Source organism: Zalophus californianus, chromosome 15, assembly GCF_009762305.2.
Source record: "Zalophus californianus isolate mZalCal1 chromosome 15, mZalCal1.pri.v2, whole genome shotgun sequence".
Taxonomy (NCBI): domain Eukaryota; kingdom Metazoa; phylum Chordata; class Mammalia; order Carnivora; family Otariidae; genus Zalophus; species Zalophus californianus.
In genome coordinates this window covers 67,949,926-67,966,718 of record NC_045609.1, presented here as the reverse complement: position 1 = coordinate 67,966,718, position 16,793 = coordinate 67,949,926, and the positions used below count along the sequence as shown (strand labels likewise).

The window sequence follows — 16,793 nt, the reverse complement described above, 5'->3', positions numbered from 1 at the left end:
CAACCCTCAGTTTGTTCCTGAGATTAAGAATTCCTCATATCAGTGAGGTCATATGATACATGTCTTTCTCTGATTGACTTATTTCACTCAGCATAACACCCTCCAGTTCCATCCACGTCGTTGCAAATGGCAAGATCTCATTCCTTTTGATGGCTGCATAATATGCCATTGTGTATATATACCACATCTTCTTTATCCATTCATCCGTCGATGGACATCTTGGCTCTTTCCACAGTTTGGCTATTGTGCAGTCCCTGAGTTTTGAAGAAGATACTAGATTTGAGAAAGAACAGATATCAAACTCCAAATTACGTGTGTGTGTGTGTGTGTGTGTGTATGTGTTTAATTTTCCAAGCTTTAGTGAAATTGGAGCCATGTGATTTTTTTTTTCCTGATTTATGTAATAAGGGACTGAAAAAGCTTTTTGTAGTCTGCTTCATCTCCTGTGGAGAAGCAGCATCCATTTGTGAGGCAGGAAAGAGTAGAGTTTGAGAGTATAATCCCTGCGGCCAGGTGGTCTGGGTTCAAATCCCACCTGTACTCTAAGTAGCTGTGATGCCTTAGAAAAGGCATCAGACAAGAGCACAGAGGAAAATATGGGTAATAGCACTTCCTTCATGGAATTTTTAGAGAATTAAATGAGGTAAGATATGTAAAATAATAAAAGCAATGCCTGCATACCTTAGGAAAATGCCTGGTTTTGCTTCTAAGGACTACATGTTTTCATTCTTTTCAGCCCAATGTTTACTTTTTTAGAAATTATAAACTTTATTTTTTAGAGTAATATTAGTTTCACAGCAAAACTGAATAGAAATTACAGAGTTTCATATACCTTCTGTCTCCGCACACGCACAGCCTCCCCCTATTGACATCCAGCACTCCAGTGACAAAGTTGTTACAATCGATGAATTTACATCGACATTGTTATCCCCCAAAGACATTTACTTCTTTTAGACGTGTCCTCTTTGATTTACATGATTTTTATCTTTTTCTTGTTCTGAATGTAGGGGCCAAGGGCAGGCTGCCCCCAAAAGTGCCATTTTGGCATGTTGATCATTTTAAATAAGAGTTACTTAAACAACTAGTACAAGGATACTCAGATACTCCTTTGTGTCCCTAAGCACAAGAAACAAATTCTTTATATGAAATATACCTTCCCTGCCCTAAGAAGTAAAAAGACATTCTTATCACCTTATCCCCATTGGACTTCAAAGCTAAGAACACTACAGAAACAAACCATGTTGCTTTTTACTTTTTTCTAATCTACTACCTTAGCCTAAATTCTGCTTAGAGTCACCTTCTAATTAAAGCTTCTAAACACCTGTTTTCTTTTTTAAAAATTTATTTATTTGATAGAGAGAACAAGCAGGGGGAGCCTCAGAGGGAGAGGGAGAATCAGACTCCCCGTGGAGCAGGGAGCCCGATGCGGGGCTCGATCCCGGGACCCTGGGATCAATGACCTGAGCGGAAGGAAGACGCTTAACCAACTGAGCCACCCAGGCGCCCCTAAACACCTGTTTTCTTTATCTTGTCAATTCCTCACAAATTTATTGTCTCTGTTTAAAATGTATAAAAAACATCTGCCTTGGTCGTTTCTTTAGTTCTCAATTTAATTATTGGGCCTCTGTGTGCCTGTAATGAAACTTTAGGGTTTTTTTGTTTTTTTTTTTTCCCCTGCTAATCTGTCTCATGTAAATTTAATTCTTAGTCCAGCTGGAAAACCTTGAAGGCTAGAGGAAGAATTTTTTCGTCCCATCACAAACTTACTGTTTTCTTGCCTGATTTCAGTGAACGTCAGGAACGGGTGATTGTTACCCTAATAATTTAGCAGAAAACAATAAAGACACAGTTACTAGTGGAGACTGTCCCTTTAGTTTCTATGGTGGGTAGGTGTACATTATTTATATTCATTCAATATTTACATATTTATCCATTTAACTAACATTTAATGGATTTCTTCTATGTTCTAAATACTGTTTTACTCTTTTAGGCTTGTGGATATAAAAGTAAATGACACAACCTTTAAATTCAAAGGTTTATAATCTAGTTTGAGAGATAGTGGCTGGTATGTTATCACCCACAAGAGGCTTTGTGGACAAATAAGGTCACATTAATATTTAATGTAGAAATCACAATGATGGCTAGCACCCACTTTCTTGCTAGCCTTCTGCCCTTATTCCCTGGCCCTAAAAATCTCCTCAGTTAATTAAAGTAATCAGTTATTTTATTTTTTAAAGATTTATTTAGTTATTTATTTGAGAGGGAGAGAGAGAGAGGGGAGAGCAGGGATGGGGGGAGGGGCAGAGGAAGAGAATTTTTTTTTTTTTAATTCAAGTTAGCTAACATATAGTGTATTGCTAGTTTCAGGGGTAGAATTTAGTGATTCAGCAGTTGCATATACACCCAGTGCTCATTATATCATGTGCCCTCCTTAATGCCCATCACCCAGTTACCCCATCCTTCCACTTACCTCCCCTCCAGCAACCCTCAGTTTGTTTCTTGTAATTAAGAGTCTCATATGGTTTGCCTCTCTCTCTGTTTTTATCTTATTTTGTTTTTTCTTCCTTTCCCCTATGTTCATGTTTTATTTCTTAAATTCCATATATGAGTGAAATCAAATGGCATTTGTCTTTCTATGAATGACTTATTTCACTTAGCATAATACTTTCTAGTTCTGTCCACCTCATTGCAAATGGTAAGATTTCATTCTTTTTGATGGCTGAGTAGTATTCCATTGTGTGTGTGTGTGTGTGTGTGTGTGTGTGTGTGTGTGTGTGTGTGTGTGTGTGTGTGTGTGTACACCACATCTTTATTTATCTGTTGGTGGACATCTGAGCTCTTTCCATATTTTGGCTATTGTGGACATTGCTGCTGTAAACACTGGGGTGCATGTGCCCCTTCTAAACAGTATTTTTATATCTTCTGGATAAGTAGTGCAATTGCTGAGTTGTAGGATAGTTCTCTTTTTAACTTTTTGAGGAATCTCCATACTGTTTTCCAGAGTGGCTACACTGGGAAAGAGAGTCTTTTTTTTTTTTTCTATTGAAGATTATTTATTTGAGAGAGAGAGTGCAAGAGTGGAGGGAGGGGCAGAGGGAAAGGAAGAGAGAGACTCTCAAGCAGACTCCCCACTGAGCAGAGGGCCTGACATGGGACTCCATCCCACAACCCATGAGATCATGACCTGAGCAGAAACCAAGAGTCAGATCCTCAATCAGCTGATCCACTCAGGCACCTTGACTGGGCGAGAGAGTCTTAGGCCAACCCTGTGCTGAGCATGGAGCCCTACTCAGGGCTCAATTTCATGATCCTAAGATCACAACCTGAACCAAAATCAAGGGTTGGATGCTTAATTGACTGGGCTACCCAGGCTCCCCTCCTCAGTTAATTTTAGAAGTCCAAATGGGGTCCATCATATGTGCATCTATATATTTTTGTATTTCTAACTACTCTCTACTGAACCAGAACACTACTTCAGACAATGCATTTTTGTTTTATCTGAACAATTTACACTCAGAATGCAGGACAGATTAATTGTGAATAATGATGCCTATGATGGATACTATCTAACCTGATGTATCTGTCCAGATCTCTTTCCTCCCAAATTTGTTTCTCTTTTCCTTATGTGTCTTCTAAAGAGCTGAAGATGGCAGGGTCTGTTTATCTTAACACAGAGGGTGGTAGTTTCTGGAGTTTTGAGAAAGCGAGAGTGTGAAATCAATAGAAGTCCATGGAATGAAAGGAAGGAGTCCATGAAATCAAGGGAACCCAGATGATCTTCCCTCGTGATAATGGCATCAAATGTTAAATAACATAAAAATGTCAAGGAAAATGCCTTGACCATTGTTGGCACTGATACAATCCTGGAGTATCTGTGTATATGGGAGACCCTGTATTAGGCCACAGTATTTTTAAATAGTGCCATCTAAATCTTACTTTCTCTGTGACTTAATTGTCCATGTAGTAGTACAAGAGTTAGGATATGATTTATGACACTGGATCTTAGACTGATTAATTTGACATTTGGTTGCTGTACTGTAGAAAGAACATAACACATAGATGTCTCTTTCCTGCTCAAGGATCAGTAGTCTTTTCTACAGATGAGACTCAAGAAGAGGTATATATGTGCAATTCAAGGTGTCTTCCACCCCCGCCTTGACACAGCCCATGCAATTCACTTCCATGTCCTTCAGGCTTTTCATTTTCTCAGGCTCCCCGTGGGATAAAGCATATTTTACCAATGCCAGATGAGTTGGGGCTTTAAAAAGCACATGATGTTACCTTAGCTCTCTCCTCTTTATTATGTAGGACCTGCAAGCAACTCTCCCCATGGATGGTGGTCCCCCAAGATACTGCTTTCATTTACATCTTTAATGGAAGATGAATGAGTAGGCAGACTAGTCATTACTGCCATTAGGGTTTCATGCTAAAAATAAAGGAGGAGGGTTATTAGAACTGTGCATTTTTCTGACTATCCACTTCAGACTATTTTGGATAAAGCCCTGCAGACATTACCTTATGGAACAATTTCACATTATCTCTAGGGCTGGATCAGGTGATCTGTCTGTAATGGGCCCTTTTTTCCCTTTGCACTCCACTTCAAAAATCCTATTGTGATGGAAATGGCCTGGCCAAATCCACTTCAATTGCACCCAGACTTCAGAAGTCATTTTCTAACTGCTTTTAATATAGCTATTTAAAGGTATAACCTCTAGATAAATTTCTCCATCTATCTCCCTTATAGAAATAGTAATTATTAATAAGAAAGAGATAATTATTTCAATATATTCCTTATCACTTGGCATTATGAAATTATACCTACCTTGGATGTTTCAAATACATTTTGCATGTTTCTATAATTACAAATGCACTTCTATCTCTTTTCTCCCTACGAAGAAAAAAATCTTCTGGAAAGCACTCTTTGATGGCTTACAATCAAATGTGCAAATAATATGCTTAAAGAACATTAAAACATCTCTAGTATGATGACAGTTTATTTCCTTATCTATACATATGATGGAAAACTTTAACAGCAGATGTGCTTAATGCTTTCACCATGAAGAATGAAATTCCACACTGATGTATTTCTAAATGTAGCATAATGTGTATATTTCATAAGAAGGATGGATGGGACAGCACTTGTTTAGAAGGCCTGGGGTCAGTAAGACGTGAGGGATTAGGCCATCAGCTCTTTTGGATTTTTTTTTTTTTAGAATTGGCAGGAAACCAAGATCCTGCTCATTTTCTAAAATTAATATATGTTATTTTTTCATTTTTTAAAAATTTTTATTTTATTATGTTATGTTCATCACCATACAATACTTCATTAGTTTTTGATGTAGTGATCCACAATTCATTGTTTGCATATAACACCCAGTGCTCCACGCAGAACGTGCCCTCCTTAATGCCCATCACCGGGCTAACCCATCTCCCCTCCCCCCTCCCCCCTCCCCTCTAGAACCCTCAGTTTGTTTCTCTGAGTCCATAGTCTCTCATGGTGCATCTCCCCTTCCTTTCATCATCATTAGCCATCAGGGAAATTCAAATCCAAACCACATTGAGATACCACCTTACACCAGTTAGAATGGCAAAAATTGACAAGGCAAGAAACAACAAATGTTGGAGAGGTTGTGGAGAAAGAAGAACCCTCTTACACTGTTGGTGGGAATGCAAGTTGGTGCAGCCACTTTGGAAAACAGTGTGGAGGTTCCTCAAAAAATTAAAAATAGAGCTACCCTATGACCCAGCAATTGCACTCCTGGGTATTTACCCCAAAGACACAGATGTAGTGAAAAGAAGGGCCGTATGCACCCCAATATATGTTATTTTTATAAAATAATGAGTGTGTTGGAAAATATCATCTAATGGCTACATCCATTGAAGGATCTGTGGGACTTTTGATTTTGGATAAAACCATATCTCTTTGACCATCTGGGTCACCATGTCAAAGTTTCAATGGCCTACAGATGTGTTAAGCTAGGTAATGAGTTGTCTGGAGTCCTTGAGGCAACAGACCTAGCTCTGACTCTTTCTCAGCTGGGCATGATTTCCAGTGTTGGCATCAACCAAACTAGCCTAGTACCATGTAGAGTAGCTCAGGGTCCTTTCTTTTGAAGGAGTAATGGTTAATACTGCACAGAATAATGAGAGTAGGACAAAAGAGTACTGCGTTCCATCTATTTGATAAAAGCAATACTGGAGGCCAGGGAATATTTAGCAAATCTTGATTGTGATTATTCTTGAAACTGTAGCTTGATTATCTCTACTGCTTTTATTAGATGAGAGAATTGTGTTATAGTATGCAATATTGCTGCTGGTGAACATTTTTCGATGAATAATGCTAAATAAGAAGAGGTCTTACCCTCCATTAAGAAACTATTTAAGGCCCAGGCTCATACTTTGTCAATTAAAACTTATATCAAATATGCATAATAGTGACAATTTCTTCATTACATTTGCCAATGACTCTATGAATGTCTGTTGATACCCAGGGGTTGGATTATTCTAGTTAATTATTGTGATTTTATGCTAACATAACACCTTCTATCCCAAGGAATTACTAAGCATGGTGAAAACTTTAGTCTTATCAGTATTTATGAATCTCTTTACCTATTAAATGAAAAGGCAGCTTGAGATAAGTTACCCTGGGTAATTTTAATCAAGAGTTTAATTTTAATGATCACCTGCTGCACAAATAAAATAAGAAAAGCAATGAAATCACCATTATCAAGGTAAGTCATATGTGTCTTTGAGGGATGCTATTTTTAGCAATGTTCATTAAGAATTTCTGTAAACTCTGAATGGAATAACAGGATGGTAGAACAAAACTACAGAGATAACATAAATATGTAATTAAGTAATATGAAGCATCTTATTTTACACTTGTTGACAATTGCTTTGGGATTGTCCTTTTGTTGTTTAATATGTACATGTCTAGTTCTACAACCAGTTTGAATATTTCTGTAAGGCAGTGTCCACACTGTCCCAGTGATTTGAATTTCTCCATGAATTACCAGAACCTAATACAAATTTGAAACTAACTCTTCCCTAACATTTAAGAGGTGAGACACAATTAGTTCGGACAAGTGAGAAGGGTCAGAAAGGAATAAGATATGAAAAGATATGATGAGTATTTGGGATATTCCCTCCCAGAAAAACTGATTTTGGCTTTTTGCACAAGCATAGGAAAGCATAAGCTTCCATTTTTTAGGACTAAGGAAATCATGCATTTTAAAGACCCACATCCTTGTATTTCCCTCCTTGCATTGTTTTTTTTTGGATGTCAGTTGTGCTGAGTTTCATGGCAATGCCATTAAATATAATAAACTGAGAGCTATTTCTTGCTACTGATGGGGTCTTCTCCATTTTCTCTATACAGTTGTGACTGATTTCCTTCATTCATTCCTTCCAAATCCTTCCTCCCTCCCTCCTTTCCTCTCTCCCTCCCTCCCCTGATATCTATTTCTCTCCTTCTTTATTAGTAGCACAAAGCAACATGTCTTTCCATATGATGTGAAATTTGTCTGATATTAAAATTAAAGACTTTAGGCGCACCTGCGTGGTTCGGTCAGTTAAGCGTCTGCCTTTGGCTCAGGTCATGATCCCAGGGTCCTGGGATCGAGCCTCGTATGGGGCTCCCTGCTCAGTGGGGAGCCTGCTTTTCCCTCTCCCTGCCACTCTGCCTACTTGTGCTCTCTCTCTCTCTGTCAAATAAACAAATAAAATCTTAAAAAAAAATTAAAGACTTTATTAAACCAAGTTCAAGTGATTAACTGAGGAGAGTATTCAAAAGATAGTATTTTGGCTTCCTCATTCATCATTTTCACAAATGTTTCGTGACACCTGCTATTCATAAATGCGACCTTGCCTTGACTTCTCGGACCTAGTGACCTAGGAATGCATATGTTTTTGCAGCCTGTAGGATGACAGCAAAACAAAATCTAGCCTTCCAGATCCTCTAAGACTGGCATTTTCTGAAATCTCTTCCTAATGATGGAGCGACATTTCCCTATGATGTGAAAGATACCACATTCCTGTTCTTTCTAATTGTCTGCATTGACTCTGAGTCAGACAATTAGTACAGGGAAATTGGAGAAGATAAAATGGCCACTTAGTTGCTAATAAAGTATAGAGCTGCAGTTCTAAAGCACACAAGGTAAGCTTTACTCTTGGTAATTGTTCTCACCTTTACCCCCAGGGTTCACTGCTGAGGGACTTAGACACTCATTACCTGAGTTTCAAATCTTGGCATCACCAGTTACTACAGAGAATGGTGAGATAAGCCGGTAGGAAAAGCTGTAAAAACTGGGGAGCAGGAGAAAAAAATTTATCCGTCTCTTTTCATCAGCACCACTCATATAGCTATGAAAACTGAGCCAAATCTCCCTGTGGTAGAAAGTGACATGAAAAATGAAATATTGCCATATAACAAGGGCCACAAAAGAAATGTCTACATAGTCCTTTGGGAACACAGGAAAATATATAAAATGGCTTAATTGGTAAACTGCAGGGAGTTTGGTAGATCTGGGCATCCTTGTCTGATTCAGGAGACAGTGAGCTCTGTTTGGATCAGAGTGGACATTATGGGAAGTCAGAGGCATGCAGATAAGAAATGAGCTTGTCTGGGGCCATGGCAAAGTTACAGAATACAGGACCAATGAAGCTCCTCTTCCAAATAAGCTCCTTCATCCTATACAACTCAGTCTTAAGGAACTGATCTGTCCCCTGATGTAGAATTTCTGGGTCTCCAAAGGCTTCTCAGAGGTGAGGGATTTGCCTGACATGAAGGAGCCTTCAGTGTGTGTCTCTACAAGGAGCATTGATTTTACAAGTGAGCATAGGATTCCATCATTTCCTCAGTAGCTCTGTTGGGTCAGACTATAGTAGCATCAGAGATCTGCTGGATGATGGTGCCCAGGACTTTGTGTCAGGAATCACAAAATGAATACAAGGTGGCATCTGATTTCAAGGACCTTAAAGTACAGATAGGTATTCTGTCAGCTATTTGGATAGACATTCTCACATGAATCAGAATTTTACAAGGCAGTGAGCATAGGAGGGTAAGGGTTCTAAATGTTACCCTTCAGACCCATGATTCAAATTGTAAATTTGAAAATTGTAATTTGCATTTTGAAATTGTGAAATTGTAAAATTGTAAAATTGCATTTTGTAAACCCATTCAAGATGATGAAGTTTTGTATCCTGGCTCTGCAATTTACCATATATGAGACATTAGGCAATTTATCCTCTTTAAACTTTGGGTTTCTCATCTGTAAAATGAGAATAATAGTATATCCTCTCAAGGTGATTGTGACGTGATGAGATTAATTATGTGGGGGGTGGGGCAAGGTGGTGGCACTTATCACTATGACTGGTCTGATAGGTATTTAGTGAATCATAGCTATTATTTTTAGAGAAAGTCAACTGGCAACCTATGGTAAATATGGCAGGGGCTTTAAAAGGATTTCTTCCAAGATTGTGAGGGAAGAGGTTAAATAGTAAACACAAAAAGGCTCCAGATATTTATGAGATGAATCAAAGTTAGTTCTCAAGCTTGTCTGATGATTTTCAATTTTATATACTGGAGAAAATCAGTTTCTGTTGATGATTGACCATATTACCCATAGCTTCTCTTCTCCTCCATTGTGGTGCTTTAAAATCAAAGCTGATATAATGAATAAAGTCTACTTGCTTTTTAATATATTTTCTTAAAATGTTATTTCTGTAATCCCTCCTTCTTCTTAAAGTAAATAATTATAAATTGTTAAAAATTATGGAAGCCTGAATAAGGGGAGGCATTAAATTCTCCATACTTTATGTTATCATTATCTAAGTGGTAAATGCAAACAGCAAGAACATATACTTAATTAATAAGAAAGGTCTATATCTTTCATAATTATATAAGCCTAGGAGTATCTGCCTCTCCAAGAACAAGACTGTTTTCTGTTCTTGATTCCCCTTACCTCTCCCACACAAGTCAAAGTGAAGTCCATTGAGAAATTTCTCTTCCTCAACAGAAACTGCATCAGTTGTTAAAGTATTAAACATTGTCACCACTTTTGAAGGTTACTGCTGTGTGATTAAGAGCCCGAGGGTAACCCAGGCTAATTATGTTGCAGGTTTTAGTCCAAAAAATAACTTATTTTTGCAACTTATTGGCTTATTGGATTGGTAAATCAAGAGGATATTAAAACAAACTGTGATTTTCCTTAGCTTTGCCAAAGCACTTGGGTTATAGAATAAGGTGTTTAAGATCATTAAAGGTTAAAAAATTTCTAGGCTTGATGCTTATTAAGCAAAGCTAATTTGGTTTGAAAGTAGCAAAGCATTTACTTCACACTTGGAATTTTTAGCAAATTAACTCTCATCCAGTGTTAAAGGAATCCTGGGTTTGAAAGGAAATTCAAGTCTTGAGTTTAGGTGAGAAGATGGGAAATGTGAGGAAATAATTTTGTGTCTAAATAACATGAAAAGGGATAGGTTCTTATTTCATAGTTCCTGGTCCTTAAAGGACTTTAGCAACATCTGTCATATGGAAGCTTTTTCTCCTTGTTTTCCATGGGTTTACAATGACTTAAATACTTTCTGAAAGTCATCATTACTAATGACAAGCAAACATAAGAATCTGAGTCACTATGTTTTTGAAGATGTGAAAGTTTCTTTTCCCTCACTTTTGAAGACCGTCCACTCCTCTTTTCTATTTAAATTGTATGTAGCCCTGAGGACCCTGCTCAGCCTCCTTGGCCTCTATGTCATTTTCAATGACTGTGTCAATCCCAGGCAATTCCCAAAGCAATACCTGGTTGAGCACTTGAGTCTGTGCTATCCCAGGGTGTTTAATCATTCTCTCACCAGTGAAAATTTATCCTTCCCAAACTTCAAACTATTCAAAGGCAGAAACAGTGATGCTGCCAGATGGCTCCACTATGTTGCCATGAAAAGATCATGTATCCTTGGAACTGTCTCTTTTCTGGCCTCCCTTTTTACCCCTGGGGCTTCTCATAATAAAGTGGCTGGATTAGTGTTGTTACCTGGGCCTAGGGGCCATGGCCAGACTAGGCTAAGCCATTTGACAACTAATTCAAGACTTTACCTCACTCATGTTCTGTGCTAATTAAGTGAACTAACTAGACCCATATTTAGCATAGCAAAGATAGACTTAATGGAAAGAAACAACAGCAGGGAAAACACAATTGCTGTTTCACTTTATAGTTGGGAATAGGGAATAGGGGATGCTGACAAGTTGTAGAGAGCAGGGGATGGAGCAAACTTATTTTTGAGTGGGATTCCTTCATGCCTCCCTAGAGGTAGCGGAATTTACCCAGGATTTATTTGCTTGGGGCCTGAAGCAACTCCTGGGAGAGAACCCTGTCTAAGGGAAGAATGGTCTGGAAAGCTTCCATTGTTGGAGGTGAGCGACAATTCTATATGCAAAATGGAGCCCATTACTTGACTTTTTCTCTTGAGCCAACCCCCTGAAGGAGTTATTTATCAGGTCAGTGTAGCACAGCGGTAAAAAAACAGAAAAGTTCTACAAGGGCTTTGGACCTAAAAGTGTTCTTTGGGTGTCCTTCCCTGTAACAGAGCATGACTCCAGAGGAGATAGGAATTTTTCCATTTATCACAGTAATAGCTTACCACTTTGCACTTCAAGGCTCTAATGCCTCTGCTGTAGCAGGAAACAGAAGACTTGGTAGTTCCTCGTGAACACTCAGTGGGAAACAGAAACATATGTAGGGTCTAGAGAAAAATGAATGACTTCTTCAGAATTTCTGTTCAGTTATCCTGTCAAATATATCTGTAATTACTAGCTTAGCCAAGATCCTCCTCCACCCCCACCTCCCACTCCTGCTTTTATGTTTTTGTTGGATCACTCAAGATATCTGTAAAATCCAAGCACATTATCAATCACTGTTCTCTCAAATTACCATGAAAACAAAAGGTTTAAGTTTTAGAAAAACAACTCAAGAGAGTTAGCAAGGAAATATAGATAGAATATGGACAATAAATACATTTTTTGTTCTGCTCAGTTTCTTCCCCACATGTTCACCCTAACTTCTTATCTTTAAAGATATTTATGAAATAACAGGTGATGTCCCTTCTCTCAGGAATATATACTTTATAGTCAAATGGAGGACTGAGTTTTCCTGGGGCCATCTTCAGTTTACCCTAATGGGGCTTAGCCACCTCTGAGAAGTGAGAATCTTAAAATATCATGAGCTGGCATGTTTAGATGAATCATGTTGTATAAATATTATGTTACTGGATTTGGACCCTTAAGAAGCAAAGTACATTGTTCCCTTATAGGAGGCTGCCTCTGGTGGAGACCAGGGGTTTCTTTTATTGTAAACAGCAAGAAAAATGGGGATGAAAAGAGAGCTGGTAATTGAAATGTTTGAATCAGAGTTAAGCATTGTTTCTGAATAGAGATTTACCCATTCTGAAGCAGAGAATTTAAAAAATCAAGGGGGAAAAGAATTCAGGAATAAAAATGAAGCCCTCGCATTGTTAAAGAGTAAGAATTGCGCTTTCTCAGAGTACTGTGTTTTCTCCTCTGTATTAAAAGAAGGCCAGACTTGAGAGTTGGTGATATGTGGATAATCATGAAATGGGACATTTGCTGGATTTAAATGATGAACGGGGGAAAATCACCAGGTAGTAAAGAAATGGATATGCAGTTTGGGCTAAATTCTGAGCAGAGTGAGTTTATGTGGGTAAGTGGAAGGAGCTCAGTAAAAGTCAGTCACAGAGCAACAAATGAGGTTACTTAGGTACTCAACAATGGTTTCTAGTGAGCCTCAGAGAAAGTTGCCAAAGAAAAACCAGAGCTGGGCAGTGGTTAGAGGGGTAAAAACAGATTTCATTCAAGATGACAGTAATAGAGGAAATGAGACCTCAGCATAGAACTGGGGTCAAGTCCAAATATAACATGAGCAAATGGGAATTTGCTGCCAAGGATCAGGGTGAAGGTCAGTGGTTGAAAAATTACTAAAAGGAAACATCAAGGGTAAGGAGAATTCTGACTAAACCGACCTAACAGAATTCTTGCTGAAGACAGACCACAGTGATCAGCTATCACCTAGGGGTGATGGAGGATGATGAACCTGATCAGATATTGAGGATGGGAGGGTTCTTTCTAAACTAACTTAGCTCAATTCTTGCTAAAACTGGATTTTATGAGCAGGTGCCCAGATGGGCCTAGGGGACAGTTTAGAACCTAACTAAAGTTTGGTTAAACAAACAATCTTTGTTAAAGCTTTATATGAGTGAACATATGTGTGGGAGGCTGGACTAGGAAAGTGATACTTATACAGATGCCATCATTTCCATTGCTGGAATTGAAAGACTGAGTTAAAAGGGAGCGGAGAACTCTAGTGTTGGTTTGTCATGGCCATAATTTATTGCTGATATTTAACCAGGAGCATTGAGGAATTTTTTCAGCTGAATATTCCAAGAAAACTTCTGCTTCCCTTCTTTAAACACCTCCCCAGGAGGTGCTTGGGTGTTGGAGCAGGGCTGGTCAGAGGAAGAGTTGCCATGTGGTGGCAGAGTTTAATTGCTTTTTCTCATAAAAATCCTGCTTGACAACTGTGCATGCTTCGGTATGCTGCTTCCAAACTGGTTCAGGAAATCTAGGTACTAATTGTGCCTCATCTGAGACCATGGCTTAAAATTCTCCCACAATCCATCAGAAAGTGTACCTGGCACAGCACATTTGCTGTGTTCCCTGACAACCATGTGTGAGTTGAATCATATTTTAAAGATTTCTAATGAGTCTCACTATTTAAAAGACTAGGATCATTATATTTGAATAAATCTGGATATTAGTTATCTAAATATTAGTTAGTTGTAGCTAAAGAAACACAATGGAAAAAAATGGAAAAAATCACCATCATAACTATTATGTTGTCAACAGATTAAGCCCTTGTAAGTCATTGTGCTAAGTAATAAAGTCACATGCAGTTTCTCATTATATTTTTTGGGGTCCCAGGATAACACACTTTTGTGGGTACTGCCACAAACATATACCACTTTGAAAAGGGATTTTCTTTATATGGTTACTACACTGACCTCTAAATTTGTTGAAAATTTAGACCTTAAGGTATAATAATACAGTATATATAATAAAATATAATAGGCTTGTGGCGCCTTGTTATGATGCAATAATTTGAATTTTGGTGCAGGTGATGAGTTCGAAATGTGAGGTTATGTTCAGATTCCTGCAATATACTTTGGAGGAATGGCTGGGTTAGTTGTGTGTAAGGAAACAGACTTGCATGCTACCACTTTTGAGAGTCAAGATTATATCAAGCTATTTCCATAGGAGACCCATGGGGAGGGGGTCTTATCAAATTGGTTAAGAGTTGACTTGAAGGGACCTATACAGGTCAAATTTGAAATAATTTGGACCAACTTAAAAAGATGATGATATTAAGAGTGGTGAACTGAAAAAAAAAAAGAAGATAGCAGGAGGGGAAGAATGAAGGGGGGGAAATCGGAGGGGGAGACGAACCATGAGAGACTATGGACTCTGAAAAACAAACTGAGGGTTCTAGAGGAGAGGGGGGTAGGGGAATGGGTTAGCCTGGTGGTGGGTATTAAGGAGGGCACGTTCTGCATGGAGCACTGGGTGTTATATGCAAACCATGAATCATGGAACACTACATCAAAAACTGATGATGTAATGTATGGTGATTAACATAACGATAAAAAAGAGTGGTGAACTGAGATGAGAGATACATGGGCTCTTGTTTTACTATTTTTCCAAGTTTGTTGAGAGCATGAGCAATTTCAATATTAACTTACTGTCTTTGTCACAAATCAGGGCATGCAGTTCTATATATCTTCTCTTCCATGTCATATACGTATACACACATACATATATATATTTGTATCATAACATTTAAATCATAATGAAAATATGGTTGCAGACCACAGGAAGAACCTATGCTATGACAAAAGTTGTTCCTTAAGTTTATGTCCAATTACAGAAACAAATTTCTAAAGAAATATGAAGTTCAAAATGAGAGAAACCATATGATTTTAAAGATCTCTGATTTCATTGCAAAATACCTAGTTTATGTTTTCCCTGTGGTATCAGGATAGGAACATTTTCTGCTCTATTTACTAAGAGGAAATAGATTTTCTATAATGAAAATTGGTCCCCAAATGGGACTAATGCTGATGAGTTAGAAAGGATACTAAAACGCTATCAATCACAGTATCTGAAGTTTAACTTTCCAATTCTCCAGGATTTTCAAAGAAGAATTTTTACCCATAGACAAATGTGTTACTAGTTAATAAAACAAAGCCCAGATGACTGTCAGTAAAAGTGAAAAACAAGAAATTTGTATAGAGCTGTTCTCTATTTGAATAGGACCACTGAATTGAATAGTGCTAACTCCAAGACCTGAAAGGTGATGTGGATGACAGAAAATTATTTTGCCTGAGGAAATATGTGGCTACAGAACCACAAAATATCCAGGGAATCTATGTTAGTGAGAGACCACACTCTTGTTCTTGGAGCAGTTACACTTGCAGCTACCAAGGGACAGTGGACATGTGTTATACCAAGAATTCTAGGTATTTGGCAGTACTATATAGTAATTTGTCTACCAAAATACCACTAAGACCATAGAACATATAATGCAACCAACTGGTTTCTCCTAGGTTGGTCCTCTTGGGGAGTAGTATGAGATTAGGCACATGACTCAAACCAGTAGAATTAGAATTGGGCCTGGGATTTATGCTAAAAAATTAGGAAACAGTATTTTCAGTAATCAGAATAAGTTAGACTCAGCTGCAAGAAAAAATAATCCTTGACAACTTAATTTCTTACTCACATCAATTCCAGTTCAGATTTCACAGCCCTGTGCTGTGTTATAGACCCTCCCTCTGAAACATGGCTTCTAACAGGATGCAGGCCATTTTGTATTTTATGAACACCCTTCAAACAAGATGATTTATTGAGCTGTTTCGCAGGATTTTGTCAGCTACCAACACCCTTGCCAGCTGCAGCATCTTTTTTGACAAGTTCAGGCTGTTCTCCCTTATTGCAGCAAACTGTCCTGATATTTTCGTACAGATTAGCCTTCCATATCAACTAAATTCTACATTATTTGAAAATAGAGTTCTGCATCCCCATAGTCATAAGTACAGTTTAGGGGACATAATAGTTACTCAAACAAGATTTCTTGGTTTTTTGATTCATTGGTTCTCAGAGGTATTTGACATTGCAGCTCTTTTCACTTTATGTACTCAGACATTTTATACAAAAGGAACAACAAAACTCCTGAATTGTGTCTATAAATCTTCCTATTCTTTTCATCTTTGTTACTAGCCAGTAAAAGAGCAAGGGGCTAAGTTGTAATGTTTCAAGTCACGGACCTTCTCTGACCCCACAATCTATCTCTCCCTAGGTATTGTTCCGAGTTGAACATTGGTAACTGATGGATGCTTCCCATCCCTCCGGTTCACATTACCACTGGTAACACAAGGTGTGTAGAATATTTTATACTTTGCTACATTTCTACTCACTGCTTTGCCACCCTTGTAGGTTGAGTGCTGGGTGTCTAAGATGGTTTATTGTTCTTGTGCCATTATCTGAGGTCTAAGTCTTTTGGGAGGCAGCAAACTTACCTGGAATCAAATATGCTAACTGAGGATTCTCAGTCAGCATAAGTGGCCACAATCTATCATATAAACACCAATTTTGGTCTACCTGGCATGCCTTCTAGAACCATTTTTCAGCAAGGAATTTCTAATCTGTCTTAAATTTGCATCTTAAAGTAAAT

The 16,793-nt window shown here is 38.2% G+C and overlaps 1 long non-coding RNA gene across 1 annotated transcript in view; it reads left to right on the top strand.

The window, feature by feature from the left end:
- LOC113923479 overlaps nt 1-16,482 on the top strand; it is a 30,512-nt gene extending 14,030 nt beyond the window's left edge. The window contains exon 3 of the long non-coding RNA XR_003520339.1: nt 16,419-16,482. This is a non-coding gene — a long non-coding RNA (uncharacterized LOC113923479). The remainder of the gene's footprint in view (nt 1-16,418) is intronic.
- Nucleotides 16,483-16,793: the final 311 nt, after the last annotated feature.